Here is a 14,852-nt window from a genome sequence, read left to right as displayed (position 1 = left end):
CCCCATAGCTTAATGCTGGACAGAGGGCAGGTGCCCATGCTGATTCTTCTAGATTTTTCAGCAGCTGTTGATAATATCTGACCATGACTAATTTGTTGGTCTGCCTGCGATCCCCAGGAAGGAAAGATAGTGATGATTGTGTGATTTGGTTTGGTTTTTCCCCTTCTCTGCAAGATAAGAGGTTGATTTGGGGTAATTGCTCATCTGCCCTGGGGGATCTTCTTGTACAAATTTGTGCCAAATTTTGTTCTCTCTTCATCCTGGCGAGTTTGTGACAGACCATTGAGGTTGCACTGCTATCGATCTGAAAATGATGCATTTGTCGCTTTTTTGCTGAATGAAGAAAATGTAATGGCTGAAAGCAGATCTTGGGTGAGAATGGATGCCTGAGGCTCCGTCTAGATAAGACAGGAGTGATGCTGATTTGGTGGCAGGAGACAACTAGCTTGTGGGCAGTGATTGTGTCGAAGGAGGTTCGTTCAATCTTTGTTAGAGCTACTTCTGGAACACCTCTTCCTGCTGGCATCCCAGATAGCCAGAAGTACCTTTACCATCTGCCTTTTGCCATGAAGATTTTAATACTTGTATTGCCTATGTCCGTGACTAGCTCCATTGCTGGAATAATGGAACATTTTTGTCTAGCACATGGGATATTTATGTTTTATCAGCCAGTACCTTGTAACAAAGATACATTTTATTTTTTAGGATGAGGCATTAAGATTTTGTTTAATGGGTTTATAAATAATTGTGGATCATTGGGGGGAGGGATAGCTCAGTGTTTTGAGCATTGGCCTGCTAAACCCAAGGTTGTGAGTTAAATCCTTGAGGGGGCCATTTAGGGATCTGGGGCAAAAATCTGTCTGGGGATTGGTCCTGCTTTGAGCAGGGGGTTGGACTAGATGACCTCCTGAGGTCCCTTCCAACCCTGATATTCTATGATTAATACCACTTCTACTTGGTTAAATGTCAGAAGAACCCTGTAAACAAGCCAACCCTTGTTTCTCTTTCTCCATTGTAGTTAGCTACTTTGCTGGCTTAATCAAAATGAAGTGCACTTGTACATCTACCTCCTGTGTGCTTGTCTGCCAATATTGTTAATAGAACCTTAGGTACCAGAGTCTGGCTTCTGCCATATCCCGATGCTATTTTTTATTGGTGTAAATGGCTTTTCCCATTAATCTTCCCCAAGGAAAAGGGAAATGTAACCCTCAACATCAGGGCTACGTAAGCTAAAGAATGAAAGGTGTCAAGAGCACCAGCAGTCTCCTAGGGATTTGCTGTAAGCGGAGAAAATTTAGTGTATTCTGCCTTGGCAAAAAGACAAAAACTGGGTAAAGTAACATTTAAAATGAGTTTAATTTTACATAAGTGTGGCCACACAGGAGGTGGAAAAATAAAATGGTGCCAATGATGGAAAATATGACTAATCAAGAAACAGTATTAACCCCCAGGCTAAAATAATATCTTGACTTTACGGTCCTATAAAGTGATGGACTGGGTTTTTGTTTTTGTTTAGTTCTAATGTACCTTAAGTATAGTGGTATCCTGTGTGTATCCTTAACCCAGAACATTTTCTAGAAACTTCATCTAGCATAATATTCTTACTTCTAAATTAAACTTAGAGTGGCTATAGTTGTTCCAACCTTGCAGGAAATGTGTTTAAAATGGACCATTCTACCTAAGAGCCGAACTGAAGTAAGAATGGCATATCGCACAGTCCTCTCTCAAATTGGCCAGCTGAGGAAACTACATAAATTCTATAAAGCTTGATCTACCTGAATTGCTTTTTTGTGTTTTGTACTAAACTATTGAGATGATGTCAATCTGATTGAGCATTCCCAAGTACCATTATCTGTTCCCGCCTCACCCCCCATCAGTTTTCTTCACATTCAAGTTAAGTTCTGGGGGGAGAGAGAGAGAGAGAGAGATTCACAGAAACTGAAGTGAGTAGATCCTGGAAGGGTATCTCTCCTCCCTGCCCCCCAATCTTTACCCTCTGTCCAACAGTCTTGGACCTCTCTCATCTGACAAAACATTCCTAAATGGAAAAGATGGATTTGTGGATACATTTTTAAGAGATTACAAAGAATCTACTGTACAGACCTGGTGAGACTATTTATTTTATTTTATTTATTTTTAATATGGCCTTTCACAAACGAGGAGTTTTGAGTCTATGTGGCCTTCTTGTTTAAGTTTCATAATTTCCTCAGGAAAAAAGTCTGCTTTTCTAGGGCCAGGTGCTAGATACAGGTAAGTTACATTTACTCTCCCTTCTGAAAAGTAGTAATTTTTTGTGTGTAACATTTATCTTATCTGTATCTTTAAGCATGTTGCTTATTTCCAATTCTTTGTAAATCCTCCACAGCCATATGCTATTTGGAAACAGTGGAGTCTAAAGTGGACATTGCTTTTTCTTGCTTCTCCCACCATTCTTACAGATGTTGCAGTAAATCAATTATAGGACTGACATAGTGTTTGGCTGCATGACAAATGTTCCATAATAATGCAGCTCAGTAAAATGTGGAATTTTTGAAGTACCATGTGTAACATTTTCAGTACAGTTGTAAATTCCCAGCCATGTCAGTACAGGTGGAGAATAAGTCATAAATAAAGTTTGTGTGCTATTCCTAAAGAGTTCCCTAGCTGGTTGACCAGTTCCATGATTTAATTCAGCCACTTAAAAAAAAAAAAAAAAAAAAAAAAAAAAAAAAAAGCCTTGATCAAATTTTGCCAGCAACGTTTGAGAGAGAGAATGTGCTGTGCAAACCAAAGCAACTGCAGGCATACTGTATTTGTTTATAGAGAAGGACAGGTTCAGGCTAAGCCTGGCTAAGCTTCCTGGAAACATATTGGGTAACTATTGCATAGCCATTTCAGTTACCTGCAGTGAACTTCAGCATGGCAGGAGGTATGATAGTGAATACAATGCTGTCTTAACATTTGTATTAGTTAATAATAGGAATTATCTTGTGTCAACTTGTTTGTCTCAATATAAAGCCAGTTCTTGCAGCTGGCTCTGTGAAGGTGGACCCCCATTAACTTTAATGCATCTATGCACTGATGTCAAGGTCCATCCATGTGGATCTCCGTCTGGGAGTGGTGGTGGGGGAGAGGGGCGCTAGAATAGGCAGTACATGATTTCTGAAAATCTTTTGTTTTCCCTGCTGCCTAATGAGTTGGAGTTTGAATTGTAAATGATTTGGGTATTTCATGTTATCAGAGATGGGCTGCCACACTCACTCATCTGTCTGTAACTTTAAGCAATCAAACAGGAATTAGAAATTGACTTCAGCTGTGAAGTTTGGAACCAAATGAAAACTTCCCCTGAGTTTGAGTATGTGTGACTCGCCAGGATGTGGTTCAGAATGTTATAAGGAGAGAAGTATGTTCACTTTGGATCTAAATGGGACTTCCCCAGTCCTCGGACAAGAAGGTTGGGTCTGGGGTTCTGATGTAGACTCCTCCCTATCCCTTCTTACAATTGTCCCTAAAGAAATATATGGCTAAATAGCTGAGCCAACATTTCTACTTAAGTCTTCAGTCTTAACTGCCCTTTTGTGTGTGTGCATTATGTTAAAGTCTTTAATTGCATGATCACATACCATTTCAGAAATACAGTAGAACTCTTACAGACTAATTGAGGACTTGATAAAATCGAACATCCAAAAATTGCAGTGCATAAGTTAATTTATTAATCATTCAGGGATCATGTACCTAATGAAGGATAACTATATGGTATGCAAGTATCAGAGGGGTAGCCGTGTTAGTCTGGATCTGTAAAAAGAAACAGAGTCCTGTGGCACCTTTAAGATTAACAGATGTATTGGAGCATAAGCTTTCGTGGGTGAATGCCCACATCGTCGGAAGTGCGCATTCACCCATGAAAGCTTATGCTCCAATACATCCGTTAGTCTTAAAGATGCCACAGGACTCTCTGTTGCTTTTTATATGGTATGCATGATTTTTCGTTAAGAGAATCTGCATCTTTTCTGTGTCTTCAAATCTGTATAGCCACTTGAATATTGGCTGAAGGACTGAAGTCACATTCAGCGGCAGAAAGATGACTTTCAGGGTTTTACAATAGAAAAAGTATTTGTAATACGATGTTTTCTACAACCTTAGGTATGCATATGTAACATTTTGCTTTTTTTCTCCATTGTTCATACATGAACTTAAACTAATTTTATTTATAATCCTGAATATATCTACTGATTTGTGGCTTCATTTGAAATTGATTGATAGGCTTTAAAGTTTGTATAATGACCCTGCTCACATGTTAATTTTGGAGAGTAAAAATGGAGTTAGTTATACCTCTTCCATCTACTGTTATAGTGGTTATCACTGCTACAGACAAAAAAATTCAAGCCAATGTTTCAAAAAATGGGTGTACCTAAAGTTAGGCACACAACTGGCAATTTACCTAATTTAAAGGAATATTCTTAAACCATAGCAGGCTTCAAGATTGAGCTCTTTAAAAGATGTAATTACATTAACTTGGGTCCTCTTGATAGCTTTTATGTAACTTTAATTAGTTTTCCAACATTCTTTAAAAAATCCTCTTAAAAATTAAGGAAAAATGGTTAAATTTAGGTTACCCAACAAGATCTTCTCCTTGTGTTCATTGAGTCTTATCTCCTCTAAGAACAGTCATAGTGAGTCAGACCAATGGTCCATCTAGCCCAGGATCTTGTCTGACAGTGGCCAGTACCAGAGCTTCAGCGGGAGTGTACATAACAGGGCAGTTGGAGTAGTCCACACCTGTCTTCCCAGCTTCTTGCAGTCCGAGGTTAAGGGTTGCCCCAAGCATAGGGTGTGCATCCCTGACCATCTTGGCTAATAACCATTCACAGATATTAATTTAAGTTCCCAGGTTTGTTTTTTGAAGTGCAGGTTTCCTTTCAGGATGAAGACCGATAGGTCAGGTGTAGAGTGATCTCTTTGTGAAAAGTGTTTGCACACACTTTCTGGGATGGGCCTCTCCTCCATAACCTTAGCTAGTTCTCTTTTGAACCCAGTTATACTTTTGGGTCAAGAACATCCCTATTCCTCAGTCTGCATCCTCATAGCTGCATGTGCCAGGAGGCCCCTCCACCTCCAACATCCTTTTGCAGAGTTCATCAAAACATTGGGAAGTGTCCCTCAGCTTTTCCTCCATGACTCTTGTTATTGGGGCTTATTCCAGGGGGTTAATCCCTGGGTTATTGGCCTTAAATATTATATATATTTAATACCATGTGACATTACTCAAGTACTTATACATGTAAGTACCTCTCTCTACATCCAGTTGGTCTTTCTCAATCCTAAATATAAGTCAAGGCCAGATGATAGGTCATTCTTTGTCAAGGATCCTGTGTTGTGGAGCTCTTTAACAGATGGTGAATATCTCTGGCTGTCTTTATGACATTCCAGCAGACCTTTTTTTTTTTAATCTTAGCCACCCTATTTTTCTGTTTTCTTCCCAATAGTTGCGATTTTATAAACTGAGTGGTTGGCTTTGCTCGAGTTCTATCAGGCTAGTCCTTGAATTAACTGACTGGATATTTGTTACTATTTATAAATTTTTAGTATGTTAGGTTTTTTTCACTTGCTCTTAGATTCTTCACAATAGGCACACTTTAAATGGATTAAATATATTGCAACAAAATGTCTTCAATACCTTATACGCTTTTTTAACAGAAGAAAAGAAAGAAACTTGTAGATCAAGGACAAAACATTTGAAAATATAATCAATGATATAAATTTGTAGAGATAAATTTTGAAGTTGCCACTGAGTCTTAGCCTTGTTTAGTTGTCCTCAGACCTGATGAACAGATTGCTCTTTCATAATATTATATGCACATACAGGGAATGTTAGTATTATATACTGAGTTTTAAACAGCTCTGATTTCATTATCAAACTGGTTAAAACTGCAAAAAAAAAATTGTTTCAATGCAAATGTGAAAATAGGCATGCTTTTTCAAGTACTCCCCCAAAGGCATAATATATTTCTTTCTACTGTGTAGTTTGGGAGGAGAGTCCAAAGAGCATGAGGTGTAATTGAAATTAATTCAGTTTATGTTATAAAATGCTCCATTATGTAAGTATTTTATAAGTTTGAATGAGATAATTACGGTGAGCTGCTGGAAACTCTTATGACTATACTACCACCCACAGAAAAAGTAAGATAAGGTGTATATTATATATGGAGACCATATTGAGATTGGCAAACACTTTTTACATAGAAAATATTGCTCCCTATCAATTGAAAACCTGAAATACTGATCTGTAACATTTTGAGGCAGTTGCACAATGCAAAAGATGGATTTAAAAACAAAACATTGTACTGATGCTAAGAATGAAAAAGGTCTGAATGTTTGCAAGGGCTTAGTTTCCTTTCTGTGAAATCTTAAGGGGCCTAGTCTCTTAACGTTCTTTTAAAACAGCCAAAATATCTCATTTGCTGAAATAGATATACCTGGTGTCCTGATGCTTCAGGAGTTATTTACTTGCAATACAATCTTGGCCTGCCTTAAAGGTTACAAATATGCTAATTGACCACACCTGGACAAATGTGCAGGGGATGAGGGAATAGCTGTAAACAGTTTTTGGTCATGGTTTCACCCCTTTTTATATACCTATCCAACAACAGTTCTGTGGAGGAACTTATGCAATGGCAGTGCTCTCTGCTTCAGTCTTATAGTCACCTGTGAAATGAGAAATGAAACAACATCAAAATTGTTAAAATTCTCATTCTCTCTCCACCCCCTCCCCCATTCCATTTTTTGGGCCATCTCCAGGCAATACTTTTTCTGGTTGGAAAGTCAACACTTTTTCTTGGACACAAACCTCTCTCCCTTCATCCATGCCTTTATCCTTTCCAGATTAGATTCCTACCAGTGTGCTTGAAATGGAACCAGAGGTGGAAACGAATTCCAGATTCATGGCCCCACATGGAGAACATCCTGCCCGAGGGGGACTTCAGCTGCAGGGTTGGGATATGCCTATCTGACACCTTGCCTCTCTTGCTGTGTGATACCTTTACTGTTAGCTTTCTTAGCACCATAAATTTTCCATGCAGTGCCATCAATGTCGCATTCACTCCCACACATTGGTCTCAAATACTCTGACTGCAGAGTGTGCTACAAAGCCTGGCTATTGACATAGGCTTTTAAGGTGAGGAGGGCAGAATGACATGGGTCAAGAGGGTATAGTTTGGGTTTGACCTTGATTACTGGTTGGTTATTTTCTAGCTGCTGATTTTATCTTTAGTCATTGTATTTCTAATGTATGTGTCAGGCACCTAGGGTAAAATCTTGGTCCAACTGAAATCAATGGAGGTTTTGAAATTAACTTCAGTGGGACCAGTATTTTGTCTGTTGGTGTACAATTCTTGAACATGCAAAAAAGTGAGATTCAGTGTGTTAATTGTTTCCAGGAAATCATTTGACCAGCTCTATATTTAACCTATAGTTAATTTGACAAGGAAAGTGGAATTAATTTCTCTCTAGGGTAAAATCTTCTGTTTATTCTTCCTTCTTTCTTAAAATGTTCACAGATAATGTTTATTGGTAGTAATTTGGTTTTATTGAATAACCAACAATTTATTACTGAGCTCATGCTATATTGCTTTTCGAACTTGTGGATGCCTATTTCTTTCACGCATAACTCTTTTTAATTTGTCACCTCTTGAGAGCACTTAAGCAACTGTGATTCAATTAAACCCAAGTTCAATGGCTGAGCCTGTGTTTCACACTTGGCTAATAAAAGAAAAAGATGGTATATGTTAGAATTATTGATTGACTTCTGTTTGTTTATGGTTTCAACCTAAAAGTCTTTAACGATCACTCTAAATTTTTGTGTGTGTCAAGTGCTGATCTAATAGAACAAAGCTTGAAGTGCAATCCATATTGGAAAAGTTAACAAAATGCCTTGTTCTAACTTTTTATTTGTTTGTTAGTGAATTTAGAGTTCACAAAAGGTGACAGATTGTGGCAGCTTGAGAGAATGATGTCCTTTCTTTATGCACACAAAAAGGTCACACACAAGTTGGGGCAAAGTTGGAAAAAATATCCAGTTCTTATGATTTCTGTCCAGTGCCCTAGACAAAGGCCCACACTGTCCTCCTTACTGACTCATTTAGGTTAGTGAAATTCAGAGAGGATGCAAGGAATTTTTGAGGGACCCCTAACCAAGCTAGGCAAATGAGTAACACATTGGCAGATTAAATTCAATATTGGTAAGTGCAAAGCGATACACGGATGGAAAAACAGAACTACTCCTACATATATCGGTTTCTAAATAAGCTCCTATTGGGTGTTCAGTGGTAGGACTGGGGGGTGGAGGGGGGAAAGGGAAGAGGGAAAATAAGAAGGCCAAAGTGACAGGCGAGATAAGGAATGGCACTTGAGGCATGCACATGCCCAGCCAGTATGCTGCTGACTTTCACAGATTCATCAGGTTGGTGTGTCCTTTAGGTGATTAGTCTGGCCCTGTTTTTATAAATCCTGGCAAACACTTATTTTCTAAAACGGGTTGGGACGTGGGAAGTTTTTTCAGGAATGTGATTATTCTATCACAACAACTTTTGTGATCCCTAGAATCAAAAAGAGGAGAGTCTGGCTTGTGTTATCCCTTCTGGGTGAGGTTTCTTCACTTACCAAACTTCTGTCTTTCAGTTTACTGTGCTTTCTGTTGCGGGTGCAGAGAACGGGCCAGGTGCATTGAAAGGGAAAGGGGGTACTAACAAAAAGTCAGGAAAGAGCAGTTGTAATGATGGGAGAAGAGCTGGTAGAAAACTTTCCATCAAAACGTTTTTCAATGGAAAATGGCTGTTTTAGAATGGAAAGTTTCATAAAAATGTCAATTTGTTTAAATTTTTAAGGTGTTTGATGAAAACAAGAAATGTTTTTATAAAATTGGGGGGGAAATTGGATAAATTCTTTACTGGGGAAAATCCTCGATTTCCCAGCCAGTTCTAGATGGGAGTATTTTGTGAGAAGCAGATAGTAGTGGTTGCTTGGATGGAGGACACATGAATAAAGTGCTAGTTTCGGGGCATAGGGGGAAAGAAAGCAGAGATACCAGGTGAATGAAACCACTTCTGTTGTCTCTAGCCCTCTAACCATCTTCAGGATGTAGTCAGATTGCTGGTCTCTTCAGGAATGCTTGGGTGTCCATATCCCCATCTTTGATAGCTATTATAGGTATATTGGGCCCTCTTCCCCAGTTAATAGGTACAGTTTCCACCCTGCCCAAATGAATCTCTCAGCTGTTGTCTACTTGCAACAGGCAGAGTCTGTAGTAGGTGAGTTTCCCAGGTTTGAGGCAAAATCCTATGTATATTTGTTAGAGGTTTTTTCTGCCATCCCTTGCTGGAGTCTTAAATTTCTATGTTTAAGTGTGAGACTTTTGTACCTGAAATTTTGAATCTGAGTACTCCTCATCACAAGTACACTAACTTACTTGATGGGACTTTTAAGGGAATTTGATCCATTGTAACATATTTATCAGCTAGGTGGTTAAGTCCTGCTGTATGCTCTACCTTCATTCGGTGCTGTAATGCAGTGGTGACCAACCTTATTACACAGAAGGGCCACATAAACCTAGGTACAACCTTGTGTGAGCCAAACAGATTTCTATGTATTTTAATAAGATTTAAAGTCACCTGTATTGATTTATATTTTGAGTTCAGCTTGTTTTGTATGTATTTAGATAAGTTATTCTATGTACAGCATTGCCTATTTACACACTTAGACAAACGAAAATGATGTAAACACGACAACAAAGCACTAATGAATCCGCTGTTAGTATATTGTGTAGAAGCAGGCTGGTGGGCCATGAATAACCCAGGGGCCGTAGGTTGGGCACTCCTGCTATAACATATGTTGTGTCCTTATCTTCATCTTACCACGTAGCTCTGAGGCGCAGTCAGCTGCAGCCTCACTAACACATCAAGAGACCTACCAGCGGCCACTACATGTCAAAGTGAAAAACTGCTCTCACACCACTCTGCTGGGTTTCTTCTTCACTTTCCCAGTCATCCTCAGCGCCAACCAAAGCTGCATGTCTTTGTCAGGGGCGGGGACACGGACATCAGACTCTGCAGGTAGAGATGATGTGGAGAGGGAAGGTTGTTGTAAAATGAAGTTAGGGGAGCAATGGTTGCCCAGGAACATACCTTACCCCACAATGTTAGTTACACCATAAGAAAGTTTTTGGTAGAACTTGGCTGAAAAAATTGATATGAGATTTGAACACTGAAATATAAATGTGTTTGGTTCATGTTTATTCTTTATATAATATAAAATATTTCATATTAATAGCCCTATAATCAGATGATTTGCTTTATTTACTGGGACTTTCCTCTATTTTGACACTTTTCTGGTTTTGGAGCAAACAATTCTGATTATGCTTTATATTACCCTTTGTACTGTATTGCTGCTTTCTGGCTGTACATTCTGTCTCTAATTTTGTACGTAATGAGCAAAATACAAAAAACCCCAAACACAGTACCAAAATATGTTATCTTTTGCATCTCTTCCATGCTTTTTGTAGATGATCTGCACATCATTTGTACTGCTGCAACTATCTGAGTTTCAACAAACTACCTTTGGGATTATAATTCCTTTATGATCTTTTTTTTCTTTTCTTTTTGATCTGTGTAAGTAGCTTGGTAGGATCCCTTGGAAAAGCTACAGGCATAGGTATTTAAACTAAGTTTCTGAGGAATTAGCAAGAGCCATTTCATGTATCATTGGGTAGTGGGATTATACATTTTCAGCTGGCAGATGTCCCTTTTTGAGCATAAATCTCATGAATTTATTCTCCTTTGCAACTTCCATCCTAGCAGGCAGCAGAGCAGGCACTGTTCTTTGGGAAGTTTCACTATTGGCCTATAATACACTGGCAGTAGTTTGCACAAAATAAGCCTGTTAGATGAATCAATTGATTATACCTATCTAGTTACTTCTACCATGCTTATTACCATAGTGTCTGAGTGCCATACAAAATTAAGTCAACACATTTAATTTTCTTTCCTTTAGTCCTCTCCTATCGGCATGTAATTGGCAGTTTCTTAGGGTTATAGTTGGGTGACGAGATATAGGGGGCATTAATTATAGTGGGAGGAGCCATGGCAAAGACCTAGCCCCGATGCTTTGAAGTGTATTGGACGAAGAGCTGGGATTACACACTATACTAAACACTGTTTAAGCCGGTCTCAGAAGAGCTCTCTTCCCTGGATGGTATTTCAAAGAAAGATGCCACAGTGACAGACAACCTGAAAGCTTATGCTGCTTTTGAGGTGCTAGTACCATTCTAATTAGATTACAAACCATGGCAGTTCTCACTGTTTTGGAAAAGTGGCAGGTAGTGAAATGTTTTCTTGTACAAATAAGTCTTCAGACTTCCTGTGAGGAGAAAGAGCTAAATTTTTTCCCAGATGCTTCTGTTGAGGTCTGCAGTTTAATAATATGTGTATGCAACATTATAAAGTATCTGTGTAAGTGAATCAGAGAAGCATCTGCTACATGATCAGTGGGGAAAAAAGGTAAACAACAGTTGGCAGCTACATTTCCTTTTCGGAACCAATTTTTGTGTGCATCATTTTCTTAGCCAAAAGCAATATGTAGTGAAACCAAATTTGGTTCCATAGCTGCAGTTTAGCCAGGTAGGTTTGAGTTATGTACAACACTGTATTGAATTAGCCATTCAAATGGTTATATGTACTCATTTTCAATACCATTTTCATTCATCCATGTCAGAGTTTTAGAAGGAACCCAGAATGATGAGGCAGTATTTGCCTATAGTTGCAACATAGCATGTCTATACTGAGGTGATGTGGGGCATTGATTACTATTAGGAAAAGAGCCAGAGGCTGAAAGTGCAATACAATAAAGCTGGGATCAACAATTGTGTCTCTGGAGTCATGTGAATTATTTACCTCTTATGAGGAACTGGAATGCTGGGAAACAAGTCATTCAGTGAGCTACATGTGTTATCAACACTTGTCAGGAGATTGAAGATGACCACACCAAGAACCAGGAAGCCAGTATTATGGAGTCTGTGTACTCCTTGGCAAAGGAGGTGCATGTGACAGGGTGGAGATGAGATGGTTCACCACACAGTGCTCTATTTGCTTTCTGATTCACTGTGTGCACTGTGGATGGGGATGAATTCACTGCAAGTTTGGGAGCCAGCATACATAGGCACCATCTGTGTGGCATAGACACTATTGTTTACTAAAGAAGGCAAAGATACCAAAAAATTGACTAGACTATGAGATTTCTCCCATGATGTTTTTTAGTAGTAGGTTGAACAATCATCTTAACTTTGCTGGTCTTCACCCTTTATTCCCTGCCCTAACTCTATTATCTTTGCAATCTGATATCCACCTCTTGTCCTGGCACTCAACCACTATTGTTACTGTTGTCAGGACAGGAAAGGCAGCCAGTGAGGGTACAAACTTCCAGATTCCTCAACTGTAATTTGTTGTCCCCAACTGGGGACAGGCCAAAATGACTTAAATTCACATTTATTTATTTTTTAAAGACAGTTGACCAGCTAAATCTATTTATAAATGCCAAATTTTAGAAATAGTGGTGGCAGGATGGCAGGAGTAAAAAAAAAAAAAAAAAAACCACCTTGGTATAAAATGATCTCATTGCTGCTGGCAGTTGAGTTCAGAAGAGAGATTTAGTTTTAGATAAAGGATTTAGCTTGGATTTCATCTTTCTCAATCTCTCACTGCCAGCATAACAAATCTCTTGGCCATCCATTCCTTCAGATTCTATACCGGGTTGCAAGGCAGATAGCATCCTCCCGTGTGTCCCATTAAAAGTGACATGACCTTTCTCCTGCATCAGGTTATCACATGTGGTCATGATTTTAATCAGTTGAATCTAAATTAAGCAGGGTAGACTTGATCCAGGCCATAAAAAGGTACATTTAGTTTGAGCCAACCCTCAGCTTGTGTAAATTGGCATAGCTTCATTTAACACATCAAGTTAAATACAGTGGATCTATTCCAACTTACGCCAGCTAATGACTGTCTGTGGGTGTGAGAGAGAGAATTACCGTTGCAATATCTATCAGTGATCAGTCATGAGTCACTCCGTTACCATATTGTGGAGACAGAGACTCCAATATAAAACAAAGGGCCCTAAAAACCTCTAATGTGTAATTTGGAGGAAAGTATACTTCCCATAATGGTCTATAGTTTGGCTTTTTGTTTCTCTCTCAAGTACTCCTGAAAAGAATTCTACAATTTGCCTTAAATGTAGCAGTATTTTTGGAAAATATACACTATGCTATTAATCCTAGAATCCTAGAATCTCAGGGTTGGAAGGGACCTCAGGAGGTCATCTAGTCCAACCCCCTGCTCAAAGCAGAACCAATTCCCAACTAAATCATCCCACCCAGGGCTTTGTCAAGCCTGACCTTAAAAACCTCTAAGGAAGGAGATTCCACCACCTCCCTAGGTAACCCATTCCAGTGCTTCACCACCCTCCTAGTGAAAAAGTTTTTTCTAATAGCCAACCTAAACGTCCCCCATTGCAACTTGAGACCATTACTCCTTGTTCCGTCATGAGGTATCACTGAGAACAGTCTAGATCCATCCTCTTTGGAGCCCCCTTTCAGGTAGTTGAAAGCAGCTATCAAATCCCCCCTCATTCTTCTCTTCTGGAGACTAAACAATCCCAGTTCCCTCAGCCTCTCCTCATAAGTCATGTGTTCCAGCCCCCTAATCATTTTTGTTCCCCTCTGCTGGAATCTTTCCAATTTTTCCACATCCTTCTTGTAGTGTGGGGTCCAAAACTGGACACAGTTCTCCAGATGAGGCCTCACCAATGTCGAATAGAGGGGAATGATCACATCCCTCGATCTGCTGGCAATGCTTCTACTTATACAGCCCAGAATGCAGTTAGCCTTCTTGGCAATAAGGGCACACTATTGACTCATATCCAGCTTCTCGTCCACTGTAACCTCTGCAGTTCTGCAGAACTGCTTCCAAGCCATTCGGTCCCTAGTATGTAACAGTGAATGGGATTCTTCCGTCCTAAGTGCAGGACTCTGCACTTGTCCTTGTTGAACCTCATCAGGTTTCTTTTGGCTCAATCCTCTAATTTGTCTAGGTCCCTCTGTATCCTATCCCTACCCTCCAGCGTATCTACCTATGATGTCATAGGGATGGGTCCTGTGAAATCTATTCGCTGAGCAGATTCTAATCTTATTTTTGTCTGTCTTATTCTCAATTAAGCTCTGAAAATGCAATTTCTTTGCCTAATGCACCTGGAAATAGGTTCTGCGACATTGGGGCATCTCAGGGAGTCATCCCCAGTGCTGCTGATTCAGGAGGGAAAAGGAGAGAAACTCAGCGAGGTAGAAGTGACAATGTCAAGGTCTGACCTGTAGAAGTGAAGTACATTAACCCAGAGGGAGCAAAGGCTGGGTTGGGATAGGGGGGGAAAGGATCAAAGGCACTGTCGGCACATGGAACACCAGACCTCCATCAGGGGGATGGAAATGGAAAAACCAAGGGCTCTAATATGTTTCTGTCTCCCCATGTCTTATCTATCAGTCCTTGTATGTTCTCTATCCATCCTCCATTAGTCAATCACATTCTTACAATCGCACAGTTACAGATCCTTGTCATGCAAACCATAGGCTCTTTCCTCACTTGACTCTCACTTTGAGTATGTGATTGTGTTTATTGCATGTTTTATAGAACACATTTTTAATTGATAAACTTGAAGCGGTTCCCATCATAAACAGGGTTTACAGTTTGGTTCAATGGCTCTCAGCACCCCCACTATACAAATTGTTCTAGCACCCCTGAATAAAGGACCATTAAAACTGAACTGTCTTCAGCTAA

This window comes from Trachemys scripta, chromosome 1 (assembly GCF_013100865.1).
Source record: "Trachemys scripta elegans isolate TJP31775 chromosome 1, CAS_Tse_1.0, whole genome shotgun sequence".
NCBI classification, from domain to species: Eukaryota; Metazoa; Chordata; order Testudines; family Emydidae; genus Trachemys; species Trachemys scripta.
Note: the sequence above shows the minus strand (reverse complement) of the source record.